Source organism: Orcinus orca, chromosome 2 (assembly GCF_937001465.1).
Source record: "Orcinus orca chromosome 2, mOrcOrc1.1, whole genome shotgun sequence".
Taxonomy (NCBI): domain Eukaryota; kingdom Metazoa; phylum Chordata; class Mammalia; order Artiodactyla; family Delphinidae; genus Orcinus; species Orcinus orca.
Window position 1 is genome coordinate 96,354,959 of NC_064560.1, and position 23,771 is coordinate 96,378,729.

The window sequence follows — 23,771 nt, forward strand, 5'->3', positions numbered from 1 at the left end:
TCACAGACACTCAGAAAAAGATTTGTAACTGATGAATGACTTCAAAGCCAGGGTTCCTCCACGATAACAAGGTGCCTCCACCCTACAAGGCTACAGGCGCACCTTGGTTTAAGAGACTCCCAACTGATAAAATATGAATTTATAAGACCTAAGATGGAGAAAGGATACAGAGGCCTGAAGGATTCTTCTCCCACTTCAGCCATTCCACCCTCACATCTGGACAAGCCACTTGGCCTCTCAGTACCTTAGTTTCTCCATGAGCATGATGGTTTAATTCATGCCCCAAACCTTTGTGAACTCCCACCACGTACTAGATGTAGCATTAAGATGAAGATCAAGAAGAATGGGTGGGAGGTCAATCCCGTCCCTCAGAGCCCTGTGCCACCTCCACTCCCCCCACCCCACTAAGCACCAACCTAGATAAAGCACACAGAACACTTTTCAAACATGTATGGAACAGAGATGGACCTAGGAGAGTCATTTGCATCACAAACGAAATCTTTAATTCGAAAACTAATTCACGAAAAGAACGGCTAAAGTGACAAGTTCTCCTGACACATTTTTTGAGTCAGGTTCATTTAAGTATTATTATGTACAGTAAATTTCACCCTTTTTAAGTGTATAGTTCTATCCATTTTGACAAACACATGCAGTTCCTGCTGCAGTGTTAAAAAAATAGATTATTTATCTCTAATTTTTCAAGAATACATTATATAAAGTGATGAGGGCACGTATGGCCCAAAGACACAAAATTAATCTTAGCTCTTCTTTCTAAAAGTGAAGGTCCTCATTCTGCCAGAAGGAAGAACCTAGAAGTAAAAATCTTGTCAGGGGCGGGGTGGTAGGGTAGGGTGGGGTGGGGTCAATTTGCAGATACATCTGCAAGGCAAGGAGCAGAGAGTACCAAGATCTATTGGTCAAGGCAGTTGAATTTCCTTTACTAATTGGAGAGTCCCTCCCCTCAACCCCACACGCTCTCATGTGAAAGCATTTACCAATTTTTTTAAATATACAGACAGAGCCCAAGAACACAAACCTATTTCTACCAAAGGTCATCCTTAACCACTTGTACAGTTTAAAACCACAAAGCTGGGCTTCCCTGGTGGCGCAGTGGCTGAGTGTCCTCCTGCCAGTGCAGGGGACACGGGTTCCTGCCCCGGTCTGGGAATATCCCACGTGCCGCGGAGCGGCTGGGCCCGTGAGCCATGGCCGCTGAGCCTGCGCGTCCAGAGCCTGTGCTCCACAACGGGAGAGGCCGCAACAGTGAGAGGCCCGCGTACAGCAAAAAAAAAAAAAACCACAAAGCCTCCCTGAATTAATTCCAAAAATCTCTAATAAATTTCACATTACTATCAATGCTCCAAAGAAATTTACCTGGACAAGGAACATAACTTTTTGTTGTAAGACGTATCTTAAAATGAATTGCACGAGCTTATGTACAAAACGGAGGGGGATGATTGTTCAAAGAGAACTCTAACAATCTGTTAAAATTACATCCCTGATGCAGAACAAGGTCCTAGTAACTTCAGACTACAAACAGCATTAGAAGCCGGAAAATGGCAACAAATGCCAAGGTTGATTGTTTGTAAACATAGATTGTTTTTAACCTTACTATGTAGCTAGCTTCTGCTAAAAAGCACAACTGTTTTCCAAGCCCTAGCTCAGTGGCACTCAAACCTCAGTATACCTAACAATCTTCTGATTATGAAAACTCCCTATTCTTGGACCCCACACAGACATACCAAATTAGAATATCTGGGGACTGGGCAGCTAGAGTATTTAACCTTATTCCTGGGTAATTCTGAGAGTACTGACCTAAGGAGCACACTCTAGGAAATGCAACCCACACTAAGAGAGCATGTGTTTTGTTATATAGGCACTAAAATAAAATCGAGTTGGGACTTCCCTGGTGGTCCAGCGGTTAAGACTCCATGCTCCCAGTGCAGCGGGCCCGGGTTCGATCCCTGGTCAGTGAACTAGACTCCGCATACCGCAAATAAAAATATCCCACGCGCCGCAAAGAAGACCCAGCGCACCCAAATAAATAATTTAAACAAATATTTTTTAAAATAAAAATAAAGTCGACTTGGTGAAGTAACTTGGACACTGACCCTGAGTATGGGTTATAATCTATAGGCTAATGGCCAAGATTTAGAAATGTTGTCATTATTCAGAGAGATTATCATTGTACTATCAACAGATGAACTACACAGTGACAATCTTTTATTAATATTCACTCGCCAGTTCTAAATGTGGTCCCCAGACCAGCAGCTCAGAATTCTTGAGCCCCACCTGAGAAAGAAAATCTCTGGGGGTGGAGCCTAGGAATCCCAGTTTCAAAAGCTTCTCTAGGTGATTCTTTTGCACTGGGCATGCGCCATCACATTTTAGTTCACGCAAATACATTTTATAACAATAAATACTTAACAGTCACAATTTTTTCTTGTCCTCTTGCCAATTCTGTTTTTGCTTTGATAAAGCATGCAATGTTTGTCATCACATGGCCTCAACTTATCTCCCACCTGTTCCCCACTGTGGTGCAAGGTGCATCTGTACAGCACAGAAAGTTCAAGACAGATTTATTTTTCATTAGCTGAGTGACACTGAGCACAGCCTGGCAGCTGACCCTCCCCATCAGTTTGGTGGCAGGGGTACCATCTAAGAAGGTGATCCCCTTGGGCTCAAAGCACCCCAATTCCAGTGAGCACCTTCCCAGGATGCCTCCTAGGGCCTCCCATGCAAGCCACCAGCAGAAAATTAAATGGGAACCTGGCAGTATTGGTGGGTTCTCCTGCAAAAAATATTATGTCCATGGTAGACTGCATTCATTCTCACATGTTGGAGTGCATCACAATCTCCAGAGGAAATGATAAAAATACAGATTCCTTGGTTGTAACCTCAGCTTCTAGTTCGGTAGTATTCCAGAAAGTCTCCTAAATCTGTCTTTTTAACGAGTCTCCCAGGAGATTCTTATGCATATCAAGACTTGAGAAATCACCAGTGTTATGGGAGAAACCTAGGATACAGAGGAGAAAATCTGAGCTTGAATCAAACTTAGCCAGTATTTAGTGTGTAAACCTTGATACACATCAATTTCCTCAAAGTAGAAATAATACCTGCCTGCCATGATCATTATGATGGCTAAAAATAGAGACAAGACCTTAGGAAAATGTAAAGTCCCAGGTGTAGGTCAGTGAAACTCGGCAGGTGCAGAATTCCACCACTATAATGGACGAGGGTCCCTTAGCCTAAAGAGGTAACTTCAGTAACAAGCATTCCATGTCACATGCTGATTCTGAGAAACAAGTCAATTTGACAATCTATGTTATGCCTTGAATCGCGTCCCCTCAAAAAAGAAATGTTGGGGACTTCCCTGGCAGTCCAGCGGTTAAGACCCTGCACTTCCACTGCAGGGGGCACGGGTTCGATCCCTGGTTGGGGAACTAAGATCCCACATGCCGCGTGGCATGCCCCCCCCCCAAAAAAAGAAAGAAATGTTGGAGTCCTAACTTCCCAGTCTCTCAGAATGTGACCTTATTTGGAAATAGCGTTTTTACAGAGGTAACCAAGTTAAAATGAAGACATTACGGTGGGCCCTCACTTATCTATTGTGACTGGTGTCCTTATAAAAAGGGGAAATTTGGACACAGAAACAGACCTGCCTAGGGAGAAGATGGCCATCGACAATCCAAGGAGAGAGGTCTGGAACAGGTGTTTCCTCACAGCTCTCAGTAGGAACCAACTCTTGCCAACACCTTGATCTCGAACTTCCAGCTTCCAGAACTGAGGCAGTAAAATTCTGCTGTTTAAGCCACCAGCCTGTGGTAAAGTGATGCTCAATCTGTCAGGTTCCAATTCAGGAGCAAAGTGCCCCTCTCTGACTCCTTGTGTGAGGGACATTTGGCCACCTGATGCTTCTCAGATTCCACAGGGCTTGTTCTCATATCTTCATCAGGTATGTTCATAAAACTGCACATACCCTATTTGTCAGGTCCAACAGAGAGCCAGCTCTGGGGGGACAGGGCATCACTACTGGCTCTGCTGTGCAGTCTGGAGCCTGTAGCAACTGTCACAAACTCAGAGCCCTAACGTAACTGCAAGTTCACCAGCAAGAGCCAGCAAGTGGTTTTTCATTCTTATAAAATGGTGCAAACCTGCCCTGCACAGCCAATCACTCTCCCTTTTCCTCTGTCAGGGCAGCACCCTGGCCAGCTTCTCGCTTCCAGCTGGTCTGAGAGCTGGCAGGTCACCCTCAACATGCAGGTACCAAGAGGCCCTAATCAAGAGCACCCATAAAAACCCTCAGGAGATGATTCTCTCAAACTGGGTTCAGCTTTCATTCTTGCCTAAGTAGCTCAAAACACACTAGGGAAATGCCCCCAAAGAAAATATAAAGCCATTCCAAGATGCATTAAAACTGTAACCCTGCAGGGTCTTATTCAGTAACCAGAGGGAGTGTGGGAGAGAGAGGGGCAGACTGGCCTGGTTGAAATGATTGTCCAGCATCAGGAAGGAGCTGTGTCTCTCCAGAGTGCAAGGCCGGCAAGTATCTCCCCTGCTGGGCAACTGTCCCCAGTGCCCTGGCTGATTTTACCTCCTACACACCCTTCCTGGGTGACTTCTCCTAGGAGCCTCCCTAGGGAATTTTTTAAAAAACAGTGTCCAGGGCTTCCCTGGTGATGCAGTGGTTGAGAGTCCCCCTGCCGATGCAGGGGACACGGGTTCGTGCCCCGGTCCGGGAAGATCCCACATGCCGCGGAGCGGCTGGGCCCATGAGCCATGGCCGCTGAGACTGCGCGTCCAGAGCCTGTGCTCTGCAACGGGAGAGGCCGCAACAGTGAGAGGCCCGCGTACCGCAAAAAAAAAACAGTGACCAGGTCCTGCTCTCAGAGATTCCAAATCAGGGGGTGGTTTGGGAACCAACACAATCAGCAGGTTGAAGGAGCTTCCCTGGTGGTTCTGATGCACACCCAGAGCCTAGAATCACAGTCATGAATTAAAGTCGGGGTCCACCCAGACATCCCAGGAAAAGAAGAGAGTGCCCAGTGGTGGTCAGGAGAGTGGGACTCCAGTGCCAGCTTTGCCAAGTGGCTCCAGTCAGTCTCATCCTTCTGGGACTCAGTTCCTTCCCTGTCAAAGGGAGAGGCTGACCTAGAACCATTCAGGCTCCCTTTTTAAAGAAATAAAACACTGATGATAAAAATAAATATGTCCCACAAAGACATCTACTCTTTCTTCCTGGATGTACTAGGCCCGACGGCTTTGTGGCTGCATGTCAGGCTGCCCGTGGCTGACATCTTACCCAGAGGGAGAGCTCCTTTAACCCCGAGGGAAGGGCCCATGAGTGACAGGTGCTGAGCCCAATGGAGAGCCCTTTAAGGAGAAAATTAAGCCTCTTAAAGTGCCCTCAATGTAACCTCTCAAACCCAGGAATAATCTACACTCCCCTTGGAAGATGTGCCACACATGATCTCAGGCCACACTCGGGAAATTATCTCCACTTACATCAAACTAGGTCCCGGACACGGATGCCAAGTAATTCAATGGGCAGTCCCGAAGCATGCAAACAGAAAGAGAAGAGAGGGGTCTTGATTTAAATACACGAAGTCTGGAGCCTGGGAGCTTGCAAGAGTAGTTCAGAGGGCAGCAAGGCACACTTCACCCATCTGCAGGAATTCACTCAGCCAGGGCCTCAAACATCGTATGAGGAAAAGGAGACATCTCTCTGTGCGGTCAAGTGGGCCCTGGGGACAAGTGATGCACCAACAACTCACCAGAACATTGAGGTCAGTGATAAACACTTAAGACAAGTGAACTTAACGTCTTCAACCCAGCAGCGAGTTACCAAGCAGACTGTTTAAGAGCCCCTCTTCAGAGATAAAAGCGAGAGGCAGCCATTTGTCTCTGTCTAGCTGTCCTCAGCAGGTGCTTTCCACCACTCAACAAGTATGTAACAAGGACAGGATTCATTCATTCAGTGCTTGAACCCCTAACTCTCAGCACATGACCTAAGAAACACTGCCCCCGAGGGACAACACTTTTCCGCCTCAACATTGCTCTCTTCCTTAGCTCCAATCTGGAAAACAATGACTTTACCTCGTGGAAGGCTAACTCTATAACCAGCAAGTTTTCTTCATCAATTACTCACATTAAAATATTTTGTTGAATGAACCTATCTATGAAACAGAATCAGACTCACAGAATCAGACTTGTGGTAGCCAAGGGGAGGGATGGATTGGGAGTTTGGGATTAGCAGATGCAAACTAGTATATATGGGAAGGATAAACAACACGGTCCTACTATATAGCACAGGGAACTATATTCAATATCCTGTGATAAACTATAATAGAAAAGAATATGAAAAAGAATGTATGTATATGATAAATGAATCACTTTGCTGTACGGGAGAAATTAACACGACATTGTAAAGCGACTATACTCCAATTAAACAAAAATTTTGTTGATTATCTATCATGTGCCAGACATTGTTTTAGACACTTGGGGACACAAGTCCAAGGGATGTTTTCTCTCATGAGCTTACATTCTAGTGCTATGAGACAGACAATAAATGAATCACGTATGTAACACAGGCAGACCTCATGTTACTGCACCTCACTTTATCGCGCTTTGCAGATACCACTGTTTTTACAAATTGAACGTCTGTGGCAACCCTGTGCCAAGCAAGTCTAACAGGACCACTTTTCTATCAGCATTTGCTCATCTCCTGTCTCTGTGTCACATTTTGGTAATTCTCACAATATTTCAAACTTTTTCAATATTATTATATTTGTTATGGTGATGTGTGATCAATGATCTTTGATGTGACACCTGTAACTGTTTTGCGGGTGCCACAAACTGCACCCATATAAGATGACGAACTTAATCAATAAATGCTTGTGTTCTGACTGCTACACTAACCTGCAGCTCTCCGTCTCTTTCCCTCTCCTCCAGCTTCCCTGTTCCCTGAGACACAATACTGAAATTAGGCCAATTAATAACCCTACAAAGGCTTCTAAGTGTCCAAGTGAAAGGAAGGGTCACACATCTCTCACTTTAAATCAGAAGCTAGAAATGATTAAGGTTAGTGAGGAAGGCATGTCAGACAGGCCAAAAGCTAGGTCTCTTGTGCCAAACAGCCAAGCTGTGAATGAATGCAAAGGGAAAGTTCTTAAAGAAAATTGAAAGTACTACTTCAGTGAACACACAAATGATACAAAAGGGAAACAGCTTATTGCTGATACAGAGAAAGTTTTGTCGGTCTGGATAGAAGAGCAAACCAGCCGCAACATTCCCTTCAGCTAAAGCCTAATCCAAAGCAAGGCCCTAAGTCTCCTCAATTCTAGGAAGGCTGAAAGAGGTGAGGAAGCTGCAGAAGAAAAGTGTGAAGCTAGCAGAGGTTGGTTAGTGAGGCTTAAGGAAAGAAGCCGTCTCCATAACAGAAAAGTGCAAGGCAAAGCAACAAGTGCTGATGTATTGCGTTGGCCAAAAAGTTCATTCGGGTTTTTCTCTAACATCTTGCGGAAAAATCCAAACGACCTTTTTGGCCAACCCACAGAATCTGCAGCAAGTTATCCAGAAGATCTAGCTAAGATCATTAATGAAGGAGGCTACACCAAACAACAGATTTTCAACGTAGATAAAACAGCCTTATACTGCAAGAAGATGCCATCTAAGACTTTCATAGCTGGAGAGGAGAAGTCAATGATAGCTTCAAAGGACAGGCTGACTCTCTTGTTAGGGGCTAATGCAGCTGCTGACTTTAAATTGAAGCTAGTGCTCATTTATCATTCTGAAAATCCTAGGATCCTTAAGAATTATGCTCAATCTACTCTGCCTGTGCTCTGTAAATGGAGCAACAAAGGCTGGATGACAGCATATCCAGTTTACAACATGGCTTACTGAATATTTTAAGCCCACTGTTGAGACCTACTATTCAGAAAAAAATATTTCTTTCCAAATACTACTGCTCATTGACGAGGCACCTGGTCACCCAAGAGCTCTGATGGAGACGTACAACAAGATGAATATTTTCCATGCCTGCTAACACAACATCCATTCTGCAGCCCATGGATCAAGGAGTCATTTCAACTTTCAGGTCTTATTCTTTAAGAAATACATTTTGTAAGTCTGTAGCTGCCATAGACAGTGACTCCTCTGATAGATCGGGGCAAAGCAAATTGAAAACCTTCCAGAAAGGATTCACCAGTCTAGATACCATTAAGAACACTTATGATTCACAGTAAGACGTCAAAATAACAACATTAACAGGAATTTGGAAGACATTGATTCCAACCCTCATGGATGACTTTGAGGGGTTCAAGATTTCAGTGGAGGAAGTAACTGCAGATGTGGTAGAAAGATCAAGAGGACTAGAATTAGAAGTGGAGCCTGAAGATGTTACTGAATTGTTGCAATCTCATGAGAAAACCTGAATGAGGAATTGCTTCTTACACATGAGCAAAGAAGGTGGTTTCTTGAGATGGCATGTATTCCCAGTGAAGATGCTGTGAAGATTACTGAAATGACAACAAAGGATTTAGAATATCACATAAACTTAGCTGATAAAGCAGCTGCAGGGTTTGAGAGAACTGACTCCAATTTTGAAACAAGTTCTACTGTGGGTAAAATGCTATCAAACAGCACTGCATGCGACAGAGAAATTGTCCGTGAAAGGAAGAGTCAATCAGTGCAGCAAGCTTCATCGCTGTCTTATTTTAAGATGTGGCCATAAGCACCCCAACCTTCAGCCACCAGCTCCCAAACTGGTCAGCAGCCATCAACATAGAGGCAAAACCCTCCACCAACAAAAAGATCATGACTCTCTGAAGACTCAGAGGATGGTTACCACTTTTTTGCAATAAAGTATTTTTTAATTAAGGTATGTACATTGTTTTTTTAGATGTAATGCTATTGTACACTTTTAATAGACTACAGTACAGTGTAAATATACACTGGAAAACAAAAAATACGTAAGACTCTATTTTGATATTCACTTTATTGCCGTGGTCTGGAACAGAAGCTACAATATCTCCCAAGTATGCCTGTATCAGGGAATAATAAATGATATGAAAACAAAGAAGAGGCTGAGAGCAGGGGCTGGGGGATGCCAGGGAGACCTCTAAGGAGGTGATACTGGAGCAGATTCCTAAGTCAAGTCAAGTGTGAGAGAACAGCCCCCTCCTTCAGAAGCCAGAACGGGGAGATACAGCAGCAGAACAGGAGCTGGAACGGCCAGAGTGCAGGAGGAGAACCAGGTTAGGATTGCAGTGCAGAAGCCAAGTGAAGACAGCCAAAGAGAGAGCTGGCTAACTGCTGCCGAGAGGCTGCAGGCGATGACAACTAAGAGTTGGCCATTAAGTATCACTGGCACCTGAAGAAGCATGGTTTTGGTGAAGAGGGGGTGGGGGGTGGGCAAGAAGCCAAACTGGGGTGGGTTCAAGACAGAATGAGAGGGGAAAGCGGGCAAAACGTATGACAGTTCTTTTAGAAAGTACTTACTCCAAGGGAGAATGAGGAAGTGGGAGAACAGCCGACTAGGATAGTGGGTTGAGAGTGTTTTGTGGTTGCTGCTTTCTCCCTTAAGATGAGAGATACTAGAGCATGTTTCTCATGGAGATGATCCATCAGAGGGAGAAAACTAATGATGCAGAAGGGAAAGGAGATTCGTGCATGAGTGAGAGCCTTGCATGCCAACAGGGAACAGGCTCCAGTTCACATGTGGTTCCAGTGCTGTGTGGTTACGGTGCAGGGAGGCTAGCAGATTTAGCACGAGGAGATGATGAAACTAGTTCCTAATTGCTTCTTTTTTCTCCGTGAAATAAGCCAAGTCCTCAGCTGAGAGTGGGGTGGGGACAGAAACATAGTGGGCTGGGCAGTGTCAAGAGTCCGCCTTGAGGTTTATGGTCATAAATCAAAAGCAAGACGATGCAGATGGCTGGTTTTCTCCAGCCAGGTTCATCAGCCTGAGGCAGGAGCACAGTGGGCAGAGGGTGGGGTTTTCCCAGGAAAGTAAGATGAAGGGAGAAATGGTCAAAGAGGTTGAGGGTGTATGGAAGCACCTGGGGGTCGGGGTGGAGGGGAGAGTGGTAGGCGGTAATAAGTATGATGGACAATGAAGTGGAAGGGTCACCAGGTCAGAGGCCCATGTAGGGGGCAGGATAGGTGGAACAGGGTAATAACAGGAATAAGATAAAAGAGAAAAGGTGAGGGTCAGACTGGAATGCTTGTCAAGATTTTGATGGAGGTACAGTTACTGGTAATGATAAGGTCCACAACTGTGGTGCAAGTTTAGTGGGTAATAAAATCAACTTAGTGGGTCATGACCAGCAATTTTTTTTTAATGACACAGAATAAAAAGTATGCAACTACATTATACCTAGTAATGGGTAAACACTGTTTCGTGAAACTTGTTTCAGTTGTATGTGTATTTGCATTGGGTCTCACATAAGATGTATTTCTCCTATGGATCGGGGTTAAAAAAAACTCCCAGGACACCAGGGCAAGGCTTCTCTACCATGGCACTGCTTACATTTTAGCCCACGTGATTCTCTGTGGTCAGGGCTCTCTGGTGCGTCGTAGGGCGTTTAGCAGCATGCCAGGCCTCCCCTCACTGGATGCCCGTAGCACCCCCTAGACATTGCCAAATAGCCTCTGGGTGGCAAAACTGCTGAGAACCAGCAGCCTAGAAATAACCATGGGAGGGATGGCTGAAGTAGCAAGAGGAAAAGATAACTAAAAGAGAGTTGGTCAAAGGACTGAATTGGGGGGGGGGAGGGACAATCTATATAGATGTCCAAGTTACCAAAAATGTTGATGGGAGGAGGGACTGTGAGCCAGATGAGCAAGATCTTCCAAGAATGAGGCAAAATAACTACGGAAGCCCGGGCGCCTAGAGCCCGTGCTCCACAACAAGAGAAGCCACTGCAATGAGAAGCCCGCACACAGAAACGAAGAGCAGCTCCCACTCGCTGCAACTAGAGAAAGCCCGCGGGTAGCAACGAAGACCCAATGCAGCCAAAAATAAATAAATTTAATTAATTAATTAAAAAAAAAAAAAAGAATGAGGGAAAGTGACCCAGAGGGCTGTAGCTGAATGTTCTCTACCCCAGCTACGCATTAGAATTACCTGGAAAACTCACCCATCAATGCCCAGGCCCCACCCAGACCAACCAAATCAGAATCCCCAGGTGACCCCAATGTGAAGCCAGGGTGGAGACGCCTACAGCAGATGCCCACTCTCCAAGGCCCAGCTGAAGTATGACCTCCTTCCTGAAAATTTCCTTCCTATTTCACTTCTTTTCATACACCCCACTCAGCACAACGAATCTTGCTTTGCTTATAACTTACATGTGAAATCATCAGAAAAGAAGAAAAGCACTAAAATTAAGCAGCTAAAAACAGAACAAGTGTTTATCTGCTGAAGAATTTTAGAATTAGGAGATCCGCTAGTGGGGAATCTTTCAGGGAAACTTCTTGAGCTTCAGGTCAGCCACTCCTCTGGAGGGCATCCAGACAAGTGAGGGTCCCCGGGCACAGCCCAGCACTTATGTGTCACTGATAAGCATTGTTAGAAATATGTCCCCTCTGGAGACACCGTAATAGACACTTGTTGAAATTAATGACTACTGTACTTCATCCCCACCCCACCCCAAATGCACCAATGAGTAGATTACAACAATTTAAGCACCATTTATTATCTGATCACCATTTGCTTCACAATACCCTTCACATGTAGGCAACTTTTTATTAAAAGCAATCAGTGACATCAAATCTTGAATATGTATGTATGTATGTATGATGAAAAACAAAAAGACAGGAACCAGAGACTAATAGTCCTCTCTGCTTTCCCATGAGAAACCATTATAGAATATTTAAAATATCCCTGAACTCTGACGTTCACTGATGATTAACCACACACAACCATGTACGAAACATCACTACATCCCCAAACACCTACAAAAGATACAGAAAAAAGTTAAGTAAAATAACTCAAATATTTCTTTTTCCCAGCTTGGTGAAACTGATAAAACTGAGTTAACTTGCCTTGATTGGCACCCTAACTTTCATCCATGAAAGGGCAGAGCACCGGCTAGACAAGAACACAAGAGCTGCAAAACAGAGGAAGCTGTTCCTCTACACCAGTGGTTTGCAAAGTGTGGTCCAGCACCAGCGAGATCAGCATCACCTGGGAACTTGGTAAAACTGCAAATTATCAGTCTCCACCTAAGACTAACAGAATATGAAACTGTGGCCTAACAAAGTGGGTTTTAACAAGTCCTCCAGGTGACTCTGAGGCATTCTCTCCTGGAAACCACTGAATCTAAACCATGGTTTTCAAATTTGCAGCACAGCCCCGGCTTCCAGGGGGTTGAGATTCGGAGCCTCCCACTAGCATTCACAGAATCACGTGGTATGTACTTTTTAAAATGTGAACAGAGATTCCACTGCTTTTGAAAGTTTCATTTTTTTGTAGTGACTGCCAAGAACTGAAATACCATCAAGTTTCAAAAATCACATCAAGGGGCAGGACTGAAAATGGTACACAGGGAGAGCAATCAGCTAAGCTAAAGATAGTGTGGAAGGAGACCAGGGTTCAAATGCCAGCAGAGTCATTTAGCAGCAACTTTCTGGGGCTCAGGAAAACCAAGTTTGAGGAGATGCTGCTCCTCTCTAAGAAGCCTCTTCAGTTGGCCAGAAGACCCCACCTTCAGAATGGGATCAGAAAAAGTCAAGGGAAAGGAGACTGCTTGCTAAGAGCTTTCATGACTGCTTGTTGTCACTCTCCTGGGAGACAGAGGTAAATAGCTCTTCCAGAAGCCATGGCTTACCCTGAAGGAATTTACTTAAACTTGGGAAATCTCAGAATTTTAGAAGATAACTAACTGAAAGTTTCCAAAGAGACAAGAGATTGCTACAGAAGGCATCAGAGAAAACATGATATTGCCCAAATTTGTTTCTAAAATGGTTCCAGACAAATTTCCTATTCATTAACCAAATAACACTTTAAAGAGTTTTCATACAGAAAAGCCTGCAAGTCTGAGCCAGTAAACCATTCAAGGTGTATAAGGGGCAAGTTAACCACCCCTCTGCCCCAATGCTAATTTTAAACAATATTAAATTTTATGTATCCTTCCGTATCTTTCTCCAAGGTCATACACCTACTAGGGCTTCTTTTTTAAATCGGAAATAGGGTCATACTCTTGATACATATGATACTCAGCAACTCGATTTTATTTACATGTAATGTATCACAGACATCCTTCACAAAACAATCCATACTAGCTGTACCCTATTTTATCCATCCTACTGATGGACACTCATGGTGTTTCTAGTTTATTTACCGTAGTAATCCTGCAAGAAACATCCTCACACACAGATCCCTACATGCTGATGTTTTTACTTCTGTAAGAAAGGATTCCAAATAGGCAACTGCTGGTTCATATGGCATACACGTTCCAAATTTTCACCAAAACTGTCTGCTTTCCCTAAAGGCTGCACCAGTTCATACTCCCCACAAGAGTCTGAGAGTTGCCCCCAACCCCCCTAATGGAGGATGTTACCAATCTTTACAACATGAATTAATTGAACAGAAAACTAATATCTCTTTGTTTTTTAATTTGCATTTCCCTGACCATTATGTACGTTGAGGATCCTTTCACATGTTTATGATCATTTGTACCTCTTATCTCAGGAATTGCCTGTTCACATCCTTTGTATATCTTTGATCATGCTGGACTGTTCAAGTACTGTTTAATCTCACACTAATCCCCTCTCGCCCCGGAATCTATGAGATGTGTCAAGTATAAAAGAATATCACCCTCTAGGAACTCAGTATGTGGGGTGAGGCCAGGGGATGATTTCTTAGCTTGAAGTACATGGTAAGCCCTCAAAAACAATTTCTGAATAAGTGAATAGCAGGCTTAGAGAATTCTGTTTGTTAAGAGTGCAGCTAAAAGAGTAAAAAGGAAACACAAATATTCACTACTTGTTCTGCATATTCAGAACAGCATCACTTTGGCTGAAATTAAATTGTTGGTTAAGGGAGAAACAAAACCATGGTCCTGGCACTGACTCTGACAATGCACCTTGAAACGGGTGGCAAAAGAGCCCAGTCTTAATTCATAGCTCTGGGTGGTACATAAACAAAGGCTCTCAAAACCAAGCGACACCTGCCACTAAGCCACAGGCTGTTCATTTGGTCAATGGACAGGAGAAGCGTACCTTAAACATTTTGTTCTTTTCTTGTTTTTTGTCTCCAATGCCATCCAAGATTTTCTAGCCTTTCAAAATCTCCTGCTTATTGGGGAAGGGGAGTGAGGAGGGCCTGCAGGGGGGTTTGACAGAGTTCAGATTCCTTAACTCTTTTAACTTTAGGCAAAACATCTGGTTATACCCAGCATTTATCCCCATTATTTGCAATAGTTCTGTTTGGCTTATGTCTTAACTAGTCTCCTTATTAAATATAAAAGTAATAGGATTAAAAACTTCTGGGGGAAAGTACTGTAATTAAAAAGGCACCAGTTGGGTATGGTAAGCTGTAATTCTGGTCCTGCTTATTAAGTTTTCCTTCTTGGCTTTAATTTTTTTTTGTATCCATAAAAATAACTTTGAATTATTTAACTCTTTTTTAGTATTTCCTGTATTGGCTAAACACCACCCCAAATCTCCAAGAAAACATTATAACTCAAAAGTTCTGGAGTAGTAATGTCACAGAACACAAGTTTTAGATACTGTCCCAAGAGTCAGGCATGCCACACACACTACAACACACACACACACAGCCTGGTAACTTGACAGGCAACTCTCCAAAATGAATAGGCATTTTCTCACCTCCTGAAGTTACAAAACCTTCTTAATAGGAAAAAAATTGCAGGAACTTTGATCAAGCCATGAGGTTATAATAAGAATCTGGCAACAGGCAACAAAGCACAATTTATAACACTTTGTTAAGAGAGGCATAAAAAAAAATAAATAAATATTGAGGTAGTATACTTGGGAATGAAAACTGAAGGGTTTGTAATAAAACTTCTCTTTTTTAAATCTCTTATTTTAGCATTATTGAGAAAACTCCTTTAAGATTTTTATTATGTAATGTTTAGCACATGCACAAAAATGTGACACATATATATAAAGCACAATCCTAAGATGAATAAATACATCTTTAGATTTTCTTTTTTCCTGAGCATAGTTGGTAAAGATTTAAATTGTTCATCACCTGTAACCATCCTTAACTGTTCTTAGGAACAAATGATCTGCTGGGAGCCAGGAGTGGAGGAATGGGGGAATCAGTATAATTTTGAGCTATAAAAGAAACTGGGCTGAAGCAAAAAATAACACACACACACACACACATACATACCCCTATTTCTAAAACCTGACTTTGCTTAAAAATACTCTAGGGAACAGTGTTTGAAAAACCCTGAACAAGTAGATTTAACAGTAAGTGAGTTCAAGACCCATATAAATAAACCTTTGCCTAGAAAGAATTTCCCCAATAACTAATTGAACAGGATCATTTTAAAAGTGCACCTTCCCTTTGGAGGTAGAAGCACAACATCAATGCCAAAAACAGAAACTCTAATAACTCTCTAGTATCTCCTTGATGACCTGAGTGGGTACAAAGGCAGAGAGAAACCAGTGACTTCCCCGATCTGAGGAGCCCTGTGTTTCTGGGATTCAAGGTACCACTTCTAAGACTGGGAACTTTACAAAAGGGATGGAGGCTTTCAGCAACTGATTTGATTCTCTCCTAAATTAATTATGCTAATTCCAGATAAATGTATCTTAGGCTCAGGGTGTTCTCCACAATTCTAGGGCTCAGTGAAAACAAAATTAGCATTCGTGCAGGTATCCCTCCTCTCTCAAGGCCATTGGTCTTGTCACACCACCGCACCTCCAGGGTTTTTGCATGGATAACCCAAATCAGCCAACAAGGAAGATAAAATCTTGGAAACCCAATGGCTGACATTCCCACTAGAGGCATTTATTGAAGTGGACAGACGCAAGAGCAGCCTAATCCCTGACAACAAAGGGCGCATCTCCGAGATGAAAGCCTCCCCCCATCCCCTACATCCCTTCTGTGATCCCCTGAAGCCTCTCCAATGACAAAGCCCCAAAGTGCTGACATGACCTCAATAGTATGGCATCATTTCTCTCGCCAAGGAGAACGGCTGGCACGTTCCTGCCAGCGAACTATAGGTCAGCCAATACGCCCTTCCCCTGACCCTTCGCAAAGCAGAGATTACAATCTATTTCAAAAGTAGATTCCCCAGTGTCCACTCCTGAGGAGTCGCCAACTCCAAGCTCTGGAGGAGGGAGGATAGCGCGCAACCTGAAGAATGCCACAACTCAGCACCCCGGGTACTATCAGAAGCCAAAGTAAGTGGTACTAAGAGCACCAGGCTGCTTGTAATTTATTACATTTGGGGGGGTCCAATTCTCCGGAACATCACCCCTACTCTCCCGTCTTTAACTGTGTCTTGCACAACGCCAACACCTCAGCTCATTCCTCTCTCACCGTCTGGAAATTGCCAGAGGTTAGTTTTCACCACGAGACAGGGACTGTGAATCAATCTCCTTTCCCCAGGTCACCTGGGCTCTTCACGGGCAGCAAAAATCCAAGTTTCCCCACGCGTCACCTGAAGCCCCAAGTTCTGGAAACACCCCCCCCCCCTTAACCTCGCCCCACGAGCTGGCACCGCGGCGAGAGCCGAGCACGCAGCCGCTGGCGCTGCGGCCGCAGCCAGGGAGGCGAGAGGAGGCTCGGACTGGTGTTCCGCCCCGGAACCCCCGCAAGCCAGGCCGTCGGCCCCGACGCGAAAACCGGGCGCCTCCTCTCCGCGGGGAGTGAGATCCCGCGTTCTGCGGAGAGCCCAGGCGGATCCCGGCGCCGGCAAAACGCTCCGCACCGGTGCCCGGCCGGGGGACGCGGCCAAGCGCACGGCTCCCGCGGAGCGTCCAGGCAGCCGCGGCGGCAGAAGAGGGGCGTGTTTCTTGCGCCTCGGGGCCCGACCGCCGCGTCTCGGCTGGACCGGGGAAGGAGGCGAGCCGAGCGTGCAGTCCCAGACGGCGGCTCTCGGCCCTCAACCCCGGCGGGCCGGCCTGGCGACGCGCTGCAGCCCGCGCGCCCTTGCGGGGACAGGCGCGGTGCGCGCTCTGCGGGGTCGCCTCAGTGCCGGCCTGGGCGCGCAAACTTTCCGAGAGAAAACCGCTCCAGCCTCTCCAGCGGGGGCGCCGCGCTCTCCCCCGGGCCCACCAACTGTTCGCCCCCTCCCCTCCGTAGCCAAGACCCACTGAAAATATGGCGCCCTCGAACGTCGCTCCTCGGTCCCCTCAGGGAATCCCGAAATGCCCGTCTCCAGGACCCCCGGCTCCCGGTGGGCGCGAAATTTCAGCTCCTGGGGCCGAGGAAGGAGAGGGCGCCCCTGGTCCAGCGCGAGGCCAGCGGCACTGAATCCCAATCCTCCCCTAGCTCTAGGTCCCTCAGCGGCCAGCAGTTTGCTAGTGGCGAGATTGCCAAGTAAAGGGGAATCGTGGAATCTGCAGGTCTGAGAGTCCGGGACTGGCAAAGGAGCTCCGCACCGGCCGGCTGTCTTTGCCTGGAGCCCGGCCGGAGACTTGTTTGCAAAGTGGCGCTGGAGTCGGGGCGACCAGTGCTGGAATGAAGCCGCTCCGCCTGCGCCAACTCTCCTGGCGCGGGGACCCGGCCGGGGCCGAGGGGACACTCCATGCAGGCGGGGCCGCTTTTCAAAGCCCAGTTACCGGAAACCCAGCGGGAGCCCCGCAGGGGACCGGCTGCCCACGGCTAGGAATCCGCTCTCGGGCGCCGGCTGCGAGGCTGTTTGCAAACCGCGGCGCCCGGGTCCAGTGCAGTGAAACATACATGTGCGATAGACAGGTGCATTAATTTAATTTTATTTTTATTTTCTGCAAATAGCCCTCCTAGAACATCAAATCTGGGAGCTTTGCGGGGTTTTTTGCATCACTCAAGAGATGCAAAAGGAAGGGGAAAACCACCCACATTTTCCTTCTGTAGAGGGGAGGGAAAAGACACGAGAAATTCATGCAACGTGCATGCAGCTGGAGGAAGAGGAAAACCCGAGTGAGTCGTGAGCCTTACCGGCGGATGCATTTACTGTCTCACTGCAGAGCGCCTGCACCGGAGTGCAGCCGGCGACCCCCCGCGCGCCCGGCGACCGCTCCGCTCCCTCAGCCACCTCAGCCGCTGCCGCCGCCGCTGGCTCCAGGCGCGGAACAAGAGCCGAGGGCGAGCGCGAGCGCACGGCCCGGGCGCGCCGGGAGGGCAGGAAGCGCGTCATCACTCGGGGACGGCGCGGACCCGCGCGGCTCCGGTCCGGCGGCGGTGCAGCGCGGCAGCCGGGCTGGGCCGGCACGAGCTCCCGCGGGCCTCTCCTGGGTCTCTAGCCTGCTGTCCGGTGGTGAGAGGGTCCGCGAGGCAAGGCGACGCGCCGGACGAGCTGTCGCAGAACTCGGGCTCTGCCATGCAAGGGGAGGAGGGGATGCACCGTCTTGGGGAATGGGGCCCCTAGGTCCGCAGAGCGCTTCTCCTGACCGCTGGCCCGCCGCTGGAGGAAGCGAGGTGCGGTTCCGACGGGAAGACCCTGGTGGGCTCTGGGGTCCTACTGCGACTCTGTCGGCGGGAACCCGAAGCGGGATTGTCCCTCTCTGTAAATGTCGCACACGCCGACACCGAAACTTAGCTGGTCAGAAGTCATTTAGGGATTTAGAGAACGGCTTTAGGGATGAGGGGCATATTCTTTTAAGTTCATAAGAAGAAATTTCTTCTGCCTACTGTGCCCTTAAATAAAGTCAATTGTATACCTTACAGTTACACAGCCCTTAGGAAATGTAGGATGACCTGAAACCATTTGAAGTTTAGGAAGCGAGGAGACAAATCACAAAACACTGTGTATTATATGATCCCATTTTTAAAAACTACGATGTGTGGAGAGAGGCAGAAAAGACTGAACACATAAACACTAAGATGTTAACTAGGTCTCAGTGATTGGTGAAATTGTGGGTGATTTTTCTTTTTCTGCTTAGTTCTAGTTTCTGATTTTTCTGTAAGGAACACATTACTTTTGTAATTCAAAAAAAATTTTTTTAATAAAAGATCTTGCATTTTTTTTCCATCCCAAAATGACCAGAATTAACCCCTTTTCCCAAGAAATAGGTAGCAAATCTCTTTAGTTACTCATAAATGAAACTACTGCAACTTTTTAGTGTTTCTCAGAGCATGAAACTGCTATCCTTATGAAATGAAGATGATGTAAATTGACACTATCTTGAAGAAGTCCATTGGGACATTGGATAAGCCTGGACACTCTATAAAAACAATAGCATGTTATTGTCCCAGTTGATGGACTTGATTTTATCATGACCCCGGAGATCTTTATAACAGAGGATAGCTTTGTAACTTATTGCAGAGAATAAACTTTATAAATCAAAAAGCACGGGTAGAGAACCAATTAACAGGCAACTTGAGAAAGTTTTAAAAGTTGCAGGGCACTGACTGTTTCTAATTGCCCAGGAAAAATGGTTCTTTTTAAAGAACTTTTTAAACATTCCCCAGTCTAACAATGACTGGTAATGGCAAGGAGCCACCTCAGGGGATGGTAAAAAGTAAATGTTTATTGATTTCTGTAAGAGATTGGTAATAAGCTCATTAAATTAATGCCACCTAAATTGTCCCTTGGTTTACTGACCATATTTTTATAGTTCACATGACAGGTTTATGTAAGAAGCTCTTCAAGACAAACAGAAAAATTGATTGCAACTAAAGTCATTTTCCCCTTCCACTTAGTCCTCAGTTCATGGGGCCCAATGGCTTCGCATCAAGCATCTCAAAATCGAATTTTTCCCCAACTTGGATTTCAAGATTTTCCATCACTTAATTCACCCTTCTCAAAGTATCCCATGCTCTTCCACTGCCTACCAAAGAGAAGCCGTTTAATATTAGAAGGTAAACTCCATGAGAGCAAGGATCTTACCTGTATCTCTGTGCCTAAAAGAGGGCCTGGCACTTAGTAGGTGCACAATAAATACTTGTTTCATGAAAATAACACGTTTGTTCACTGTCTACTTGGCTAGTTCCTGAGATATTGGAAAAATCACCTCTCCTGCTAGACTGTCAGTGTAATCCTGGGAAACTAACATCTTGTAGAGGTATACATAGCATTGGTTTAGTCCAGTAATTTTACTCTTTTCAAAATAGCAGCTAAGTCTGAGACATTCAGAGCAGTGAGGTGCAGATGTCTGAATATCTATGCATTATGTATCCAGTTAGCACTATTTTGTGGTGTTCAGAGGTCAATCAAACCCTTTCCCCCAATGAGAACATCAGTCCTAGAATTCTTTGCTTTAGTCTGGGCTTCTAACCAACTGACTTTGAACACTTCACCTATTTTTATAGTGTCTCAGTTTCTCTAACCTCTCCTATGACCTCAAAGCCATTTACTATTTCTTTAGAAAAACCAACCTTAACCATTCTAATGCCTAGCAGTATATTTTTCAATAGCTACCCCAACAGAAGTAAAACTGATTTTACTAGTAACCTACAGTAACTGCTCTGAAATTGAGACTCCTTCTCTAGACCTTAAAAGATAGTTATTTTTGGGCTTCCCTGGCGGCGCAGTGGTTGGGAGTCCGCTTGCCGATGCAGGGGACACAGGTTCATGCCTCGGTCCGGGAAGATCCCACTTGCCGTGCAGCGGCTGGGCCCGTGAGCCATGGCTGCTGAGCCTGCGCGTCCAGAGCCTGTGCTCCGCAAAGGGAGAGGCCACAACAGTGAGAGGCCTGCGTACCGCAAAAAAAAAAAAAAAAAAAAAGTTATTTCTAAATTTAGAGTCAGCTATTAGTAGTCTCTCTCTTTACTAGTTACAGTGATCATAATTCATTGTAGACCAGCAAAAAACCTGATCTAACAAGTTCGCATTTTTGGACTTTGTCTCCACCCAGCAGAGGAGAACATGGTGGCAGTTTATCTTGGAGTGTCTAGGACCTGTGATAAAACTCATTCCGTTAAGCAGTTTACCAAGTCTTCGTATTGTCCCAGTTCCTGCCAAGCAGATCATTAGGAACTGAAAAAATATACATTTGTGTGACTAAAAAGTGCAGTATTGGGGGAAGTGAATCAAAGAGGTAGCTTCCAAGTCACTTACAAATATATCTGGAACTAAAACTTATTTTTTCCACAAGTTGGAGCTATAAAGACCAAACCAGACTTGCTTGGTGCTAGAGAGCCAAATACTAAGAAATTGCTCTACTCACCCATTGCCCTATTAGCCTTAACCGCCTAACTTCCTGTTTGCACATGTATATACCACAGCAAACCCAACTGTGTCCAAGAGCAAAAAGAAATTCCACCAAATATTTTGTTCTACTTTTGTTTATAAGATCATATTTTGTGCTATATCTTCTGGGGCTTCCTTTATACAATACACCAACAGTTCATGATATTTTCCCCCCTTTCAAAATTGTCTTACCCACTCCCAGGAACAAGGTACATATGGGAACCATGTTTTCTGAAAACTGCCTGTTACTCAGAACTGAAAACCAGATATTCGGGCTTCTATTCTCATTTGACATTTTTAGGTTTACAGAAATCTCTCCATCTGCTTTCTAATTATAAGTTCTAGAAGAGAATACTACATAATAATTATAGAGAGAATATTATCTGAGTTTCAGTACAGCATGTATGTAATTGATAAGTTACTTTTATTTTATTTGAAGGGCAGATATTTGACATTTTTGTCAGAATTAGTATGTTTTAGTTTTGTAGCTACCTCTAAGCATGGGGCCTTACCTTATTCCTGACATTCAGTATGAAGTGGTAGATGCAGATTTAAATGTCTTCTTTTAGAAGAGGAGATTACTCACATGGATTCAGGAAACAATTGTTATTATTGTACCCAACACAGGACATGCTTGAGATTAATTTTTCTTTTCCTATGGTATATAAAACACACCACTGAAGGTTCTTTAAATGTCTCTGAAAAACATGCTGTCTAGAAGAATTCCAATAATTATGATTTTAAATTGGATTTATCTTTAATCCAAATCACATGGTTACCATCAGCAGTATGTGAGGCAGGATCTTTCTCTTTTGGTTGCTTGATAACTGAGTTGAGAAGACTTATTTGGGGTTATTATACTTTGGTTAAAAACATTTTAAAATATTTTTATTGTGGATTATCAAAAGTCTTTTACTATTAAATATCTAACTTTTAAGTCGCCCTGGTCATTTGGGATTTTTTAATGCCATATATATATATATAAACATATTTTCATGAAATGTTCTCTAATACCAAGGTATTGTAGAAAGACTTTTTTTTTTTTTTTTTTTTTTTTTGGCGTTACGCGGGCCCCTCACTGCTGTGGCCCCTCCCGTTGCGGAGCACAGGCTCCAGACGCGCAGGCTCAGCGTCCATGGCTCACAGGCCCAGCCGCTCTGCGGCATGTGGGATCTTCCCGGACCGGGGCACGAACCCACGTCCCCTGCATCGGCAGGCGGACTCTCAACCACTGCGCCACCAGGGAAGCCCTGTAGAAAGACTTTTAAACTAAAAAAAAAAAAATTTTTTTTTAATCTGTGATCATACTTAATTTCCCCTCTATCACTAAAATACGTTGAATAAGAATGGCTTCTTTGACTCTGGAGATGTATTTACTTATACGCGCCACAAAATTCTTTTAAAACATTTTGTTTAGGCATCAGACCAACTTTAATTTTAAAATAATATGTTTATTGTCATGTAGGAAATACCATTCTAAATCAACCTCAAATGGAATAGATTTGTTCCAAACAAATAAGATGATTAAATCATGCCTAAGTCATTAATTGTTTTTATTACATAATTGAAAGTGATGAACTGAAATATAGTTAATGTAGGTAGAAATTACTTAGATATTTTTAATGTAACTTCAGAGAGGTAAGTGATGGCTTTGTGTCTACATCAAAGACAAAATAAATATATCCAGCACAATTGTTACTTGCCTATTTCTTTAAACCAATTTAACAAATATTTATTGGGTTAGTGCCAGGACTCATTATGAACAAAACACTCTCCCTCCCAGCTGTGCAGAATCCAACAGAACAAAATACAACCCTTGCCTTTCAGGAAGGTTGGAAAGATTAGAGAGTACACACCAGATATTCAAATTGATCCTGTTGATAAGAGGTCTTTAAAGGTCTCTTTTAATCAGTCACTTCCCTCAGAGTTACAGGATCCTAAGGTTTAGAATGCACCCCCAAAACATGTTTTTTCCTGACAAGACCAGTCCTAGGCACAAAGGATTAGCTGTGGTCCTTGTAGCCCTATGTTCTGTTGCCCAGAGCAGCTCAAAGCAGATGTCTTAGGATGTGAGCCTGGCCTCATGTAGTGTTCATCTGAACCTTTAAGATCAACTAAAATGCAGGAGTTCTGATGAACTGATCCATACATCATTTGCCTCACCATGTTTAATATACTTTTACTTCCTACCAGATCCATCTCCTAGAGCGTTGTCAGGTTAAGAAGCTTTCATTGTTCTCACTTTGCTTCAAAAGGTGATTCCACTGAGATTTATCTGGCTTTTAGCATTATCATATTATTCTATCTTTATTTTGATAAACTCAGAATTTTCAGCATTAGAACCACCTTTGCAAAGACTGTAAAGTTGGCATAATACAGAGTCATATACAGGGTTAGTGAGTTGGAAGGGAGCTGGAAAGAGAAGGAAAAAGAAGGAAATATCCATTCAGACGATTTGTA

General features: G+C 44.6%; 1 protein-coding gene across 1 annotated transcript in view; it reads right to left on the minus strand.

Moving 5' to 3' along the window:
- Positions 1-18,254, minus strand: part of TLN2 (talin 2) — a 443,787-nt gene extending 425,533 nt beyond the window's left edge. The window contains exon 1 of the mRNA XM_004274706.2: positions 18,119-18,254. The gene's annotated coding sequence lies outside the window, so the exon portion shown is untranslated. The remainder of the gene's footprint in view (positions 1-18,118) is intronic.
- Positions 18,255-23,771: the final 5,517 nt, after the last annotated feature.